We start from the raw sequence: 6165 nt of genomic DNA on the forward strand, positions 1-6165 counted from the left end.
TATGGATACCAATGTTTCCTAAACAATACAACTAAAACCCCAAGGATGACACTGGAAAAACCCTTGTTTTCAAGTGCTCCCTATTCCTAACAGCCTTCGGCTGTAAACTAATCCCAAGTGAAACAAAGCATTCAAACCGCTGGATGTAGGGGCTGCTGGTCCTTGCTCCATTAACGAGCAAAGGGAAAGAAAAGTGCAGGGAAAAACCTGGGACGGAAGAGGTGAGAGTATGGGGTGGGGTAGGATGGACTGCAGGAGACCACAAACTTCAACAGATTGGTCCCAAAGAGAAGTCCGCAGAGAGGTGGACAAAGCAGTCTCCGCCGCACATCCAAGAGGGCCGAGGCAGGTCCAGGACAGCAGAACCTTGCGGCAGCTCAGTAATACTCACGCATGGAAAAGTCCCAGCCGGTGGGGCGGGATCCCTAGAAAGCGGCGACAACTTTACAGACTGGACCCCAGATAAGGGAACTCCCTCCCCGCGTTGAAACGCTGCAAACCAGCTGCTTGGACGCAGACAGCCCTCGCCTAGAGAATCAAGAAAAGGTGTCCAGGCTTCGGGCTGCCAGACTCAGACCCAGACTCCGAGGCAGTTCCAGTGCCAGAGCTAAAGCTAGAGCCAGAGCCTGGTACCTTCAGGACACATCCCCAGCCTCCATTACCGCGGAGCTGAGCAGACGTGGCAGCGCACGGCGATGACGTCAGCTACGCGACCGCGGTCCGCCCCAGCCGCGAGTGGGCCCCCGGAACCAGCCGGCACCCAACCCCTCCCACTTGCACCTGCGCAGTGGGGCTCGCCTGCTCCTCTTGACTCGCGGTCCCGCCCCTTCCGGTCAGTATTGGCCAACGCATTTCCTCCGTTGGCCTCAGTCAGCTAGCGGCTGCGAGGTGCGGGCACTGTGCTACTGATCCTTCTTGTTGTCTCTTGGACTCCATGTAATAATCATGTACAAGTTATCACCCCCATTTTACAGATGAGTATGGATTAGGAGGTGTCGCCTAGGGTCACGTCATTGCTAAGTGAGGGAGCCCAAGTCATGAAGTCATGCGTCAGCATCCAACCCTGCGCTTATTGTTTGCTAAGAACTAGACAGATGCTGTGGTTACAAAGTCTCAGAGTCTAGTAGAAGAGAGGAGACACCAAGAAAAACAGTAATTTCCATTTGTTACAATAAATGCAATATTAAAAGTATGTCCAAGGTCCAGAGATAGCATGCAACACTAATGAATTCTGTCGGATGGTGGTGGTGTCAATACCAAGAAAAGCTTTGCAAAGAGCTTGGGGTTTCAGCCAAGACTCCACAAAGGCATAGGGGCTTTGTGGGAGAATGGCAGTCCTCCTGGAGAAGTGGCAGATAAAAAGGTAAAGATCTGTGAGCAACGTCATGTTGAGTTCAGGAATTGCCTATAGTTTGATATTAGAAGAAGAGTAAAAGTGTCAAAAGGAGCATTTGTGTAATCTTTCACTCCAGGGATTTTAAGCTCCTTAATAGAAAGTTGTTTGTATTGACTGCATGATTAACCTTTATTAAGAATTTTGTTGTGTCAGGCACTGAATTAGTAGCTTTACACATTTCATTTAAATCTCACAACATTTTGATAGTTTCTACTATGGTTCCTATTTTGCAGAGGAAACTGAAGTTGTTGAAAATAGCCTTCCTGGCCAGGCAGGATGACTCATGACTGCAATTCCAACACTGGGAGGCCAAGGCAGGAGGATCACTTGAGCCCAAGAGTTGGAGACCACCCTGAGCAATATAGTGGAACCTTGTCTCTACAAAAAAAGTTACAAAATCAGTTGGTCATGGTGGCTCATGCCTGTAGTCCCACCTACTTGGGAGGCTGAGGTGGTAGGACCACTTGAGTCCTGGAGGTCAAGTTTGCAGTGAGTCGAGATCGTGCCACTGCACTCCAGCCTGGGCAACAGAGAGAGACCCTGTCTCAAAAATAATAAGAAGAATAGAAGAAAAAAAAAATAGCCTGGCCAGTAAGTGCCAGAACCAGAATTTAGAGCCAGAATAACTGATATCGAAACCAGTAAATTTACTAATATTCCCAAATATTCCGAATGTCCTAAACTATCACAGAGCTGTCACTTAGGAATACAAACAAGTCTCCAACTTAGGATGGTTTGACTCACAATTTTTCGATTTTATGATGGTGCAAAACCAACACTCATTCAGTAGAAACTGTACTTCCAGTACTCATACAACCGTTGTGGGTTTTTTTTTTCATTTTTAAGTACAGTCATGTGTCCCATAATGATGTTTCAATCAATGAAAGACCACGTAAATGATGGTGAGCCCATGAGAGTATAATAGAACTGAAAAATTCTTATTGCCTAATGATGTAGCTGTCTTTATGTTGTAGTGCAATGCATCCTGGTGTACACAAACCTGCACTACCAGTTGTATAAAAGTATAGCACAGGCAATTATGTACAGTATAGCATACTAAATAATGATAATAAATTACTTTGTTACTGGTTTATGTATTTACTATACTATACATTTATTGTTATTTTAGATTGTACTCCTTCTACTTATTTAAAAAAATGAAAGTTAACTGTAAAACAACCTTGGACAGGTCTTTCAGAAGGTATTCCAGAAGAAGGCATTTTTATCATAGGAGATGGCAGCTCCATCTGTGTTACTGCCCCTGAAGATCTTTCAGAGGGACAAGATGTGGAGGTGAAAGATAGTGATATTGATGATCCTGACCCTGCGTAGGCCTGACCCAAACACACACGTGTGTGTTTGCATATTAGTTTTCAACAAAATAGTTTAAAAAGTAAAAAAGAAAATAAAACATTTTAGAAATAGAAAAAAAAAAGCTTATAGAATAAAGATAGAAAGAAAGAAAATAGCTCGGGTGCAGTGGTTCATGTCTATAATCCCAGCACTTTGGGAGGCCAGGAGTTTAACAGCAGCCTGGCCAACATGGCGAAACGCTGTTTCTACTAAAAATACAAAAATTAGCCAGGTGTTATGGTGAACACCTGTAATCCCAGCTACTCAGGAGGCTGAGGCATGAGAATTGCTTGAACCTGGGAGGCAGAGGTTGCAGTCAGCTGAGATCACACCACTACACTCCAGCCTGGGCAACAGTGTGAGACTGTCTCAAAAAAAAAAAAAAAAAGAAAAGAAAAGAAAAGAAAAAAAGAAAAGAAAAGAAAAGAAAGAAAATATTTTTGTACGGCTGCACAATGTGCTTGCATTTTAAGCTAAGTGTTATTACAAAGTCAAAAAGTTGAAAAAAATTAAAAAGTTTGTACAGTAAAAAGTTACGGTAAGCGGCCGGGCGCGGTGGCTCAAGCCTGTAATCCCAGCACTTTGGGAGGCCGAGACGGGCGGATCACGAGGTCAGAAGATCGAGACCATCCTGGCTAACATGGTGAAACCCCGTCTCTACTAAAAAAAAAAAATACAAAAAACTAGCCGGGCGAGGTGGCAGGCGCCTGTAGTCCCAGCTACTCGGGAGGCTGAGGCAGGAGAATGACGTGAACGTGAACCCGGGAGGCGGAGCTTGCAGTGAGCTGAGATCCGGCCACTGCACTCCAACCCGGGCGACAGAGCGAGACTCTGTCTCAAAAAAAAAAAAAAAAAAAAAAAAAAAAAAAAAGTTACGGTAAGCTAATTTATTACTGAATAAAGAAAAATATGTTTATAAGTTTAGTATGGTCTAACTTATAGTGTTTATAAAATCTATAGTAGCGTAATGTCCTAGGTGTTCACATTTACTCCCCACTCACTGACTCATTCAGAGCAACTTTCAGTCCTGCAAGCTCCATTCATGGTAAGTGCCTTATACCGGTGTATCATTTTTACTCATTTACTGTACCTTTTCTACATTTAGATACACCAATACTTATCATTGTGTTACAATTGCCTGTAATATTCCGTACACTAACATGCTGAATAGGTGTGTAGCCTAGGAGCAATAGGCTATACCAAATATCCTCAGTATGCAGTAGGCTATACTAGGTAGGTTTGTGTAAGTATACTCTATGATGTTCACACAACAACAAAATTGCCTGACACATTTCTCAAAACATATTCCCATTGTTAAACAACACATGACTGTACTGCACACCTTCCTGGAAGTAGAAAAAAAATTGACTAAAGTTTCATTTGGATTCCAGAAGAAATATGCTGTAGTTTTGGGGATACATTTTTTCTTCCTCTCTATTCACCCAAAGTGAGCCTCACTCATACAAAAACTAGGTGGTTCTGCCCTGGTGGAATACAGATCAAATGTCCATATGGGTGTAATATGTGACTAATATGGCCCATTCCTATGTAATCAACATTATTTTCTCTTCCACCATTCCTTAACGTGCATCCTAAAGCCTCCACTACTGTCAAGCTAAATTTGATCCCCACCCTCGGCATATTATGGCTCCCATATTTTTAGTGAGTCCAGAACAATATTCCTTAACTGCAACATATCCTTTTCTTCCGTACAAAATACACCCCTCCTACCCCTTTCTCCAGATTTCCAGTTCATATTGATCTTTTCCTCCACTGAAACCAGTGGCACTTAACTATTGCCTTAAATTGTAAACTATCTCTAAGGAAGCATATTTGTCTTCCCTACTAGTTCTAAACACGTGGGAGCACAGATTTGATCTTGTACTTCTCTGTATTTCCATATTTCCACAAAGCTTAGGGATATAACCATGTACATTTTAGAAAATAGATAAATATGGCAGGGTGCGGTGACTCACGCCTGTAATCCCAGCACTTTGGGAGGCTGAGACGGGCAGATCACCTGAGGTCTGGAGTTTGAGACCAGCCTGACTAATATGGAGAAACCCCGTCTCTACTAAAAATACAAAATTAGCTGGGTGTGGTGGCGCATGCCTGTAATCCCAGCTACTCAGGAGGCTGAGACAGGAGAATTGCTTGAACCCAGGAGGCGAACGTTGTAGTGAGCCAATATTGAGTAATTGCACTCCAGCCTGTGCAACAAGAGCAAAACTCTAGCTCAAAAAAAAAAAAAAAAAAAAAAAAAAAAAAAAGGCTGGGCGCAGTGGCTCAAGCCTGTAATCCCAGCACTTTAGGGGGCCGAGGCGGGTGGATCACAAGGTCAGGTGTTCGAGACCAGCCTGGCCAACATGGTGAAACCCCATCTCTACTAAAAATACAAAAATTACCCAGGCGTGGTGGCGCTCGCCTGTAATCCCAGCTACACAAGAGGCTGAGGCAGGAGAATCGCTTGAATCCAGGAGGTGGAGGTTGCAGTGAGCCGAGATCATGCTACTGCACTCCAGGCTGGGTGACAGAGTGAGACTCTGTCTCAAAAAAAGAAAGAAAATAAGTATTTGTAGTTCTATGATCACTAAATATATCTACGCTGACCTATATATACCTATATAAAGATATATACCTGTACTATACTATATACCTATATTGTCCAGTATCATGTTGCCCATTGTCAAGAAACAAAATTTCACCAAATTTAGTTTAAAGTTCTTGGCCAGGCATGGTGGCTCATGCCTGTAACACCAGCACTTTGGGAGGCCGAGGCGGGCAGATCACCCGAGGTCAGGAGTTCAGACCAACCTGGCCAACATGGTGAAACCCTGTCTCTACTAAACATACAAAAATTAGCCGGGCGTGGTGATGCACTCCTGTCATCCCAGCTACTCAGGAGGCTGAGACAGGAGAATTGCTTGAACCCGGGAGGCAGACGTTGCAGTGAGCCAAGATTGTGCCACTGCACTCCAGCCTGGGCAACAGAGCAAGACTGTACTCTGTCTCAAAAAAAAAAAATCTAATTGGCTTTTATTAGTGATTCATGAATCAGGCAGCATCTCAGCTATGAAACAGAAAAGTGTTCCAATGAGCTGAGCAGAAGGGGTTGGGCTTATAGGCAGAAGAGGGCTGAAGAAAGCAGAAATAAGGAACAAAAAGCAGATTGGTCATTTTGAAGTTACTTTCCTTAAAGAGTTACATCAGAGGGGGCTTCTTTATCATGCCAGCACAGGTATATGGGCCCCTTCTCCTATTTGTTGGAAAACTGGCCCCTTTTAAAGTTGAGTTTAATTATGTGGCACCTAGGACAAGTGCCTCCATTCTGATTTTGTCTACTGTCTTGAGGCCTAGTGCCAGAGATCAGTCCAAAACAACGACCTGCCATAAACTTTAACACCACTGATTTTTTT

The 6165-nt window shown here is 43.7% G+C and overlaps 1 protein-coding gene across 4 annotated transcripts in view; it reads right to left on the reverse strand.

Moving 5' to 3' along the window:
• Nucleotides 1–700, reverse strand: part of TMEM39A (transmembrane protein 39A) — a 34504-nt gene extending 33804 nt beyond the window's left edge. The window contains exon 1 of one of the 4 annotated variants that reach the window (XM_007985712.3): nt 392–700. The gene's annotated coding sequence lies outside the window, so the exon portion shown is untranslated. The remainder of the gene's footprint in view (nt 1–391) is intronic. The other 3 variants (XM_007985713.3, XM_007985711.3, XM_073009746.1) reach the window with 3 other exon arrangements.
• Between the last annotated feature and the right edge of the window lie 5465 nt (nt 701–6165).

This window comes from Chlorocebus sabaeus, chromosome 22 (assembly GCF_047675955.1).
Source record: "Chlorocebus sabaeus isolate Y175 chromosome 22, mChlSab1.0.hap1, whole genome shotgun sequence".
Taxonomy (NCBI): Eukaryota; Metazoa; Chordata; class Mammalia; order Primates; family Cercopithecidae; genus Chlorocebus; species Chlorocebus sabaeus.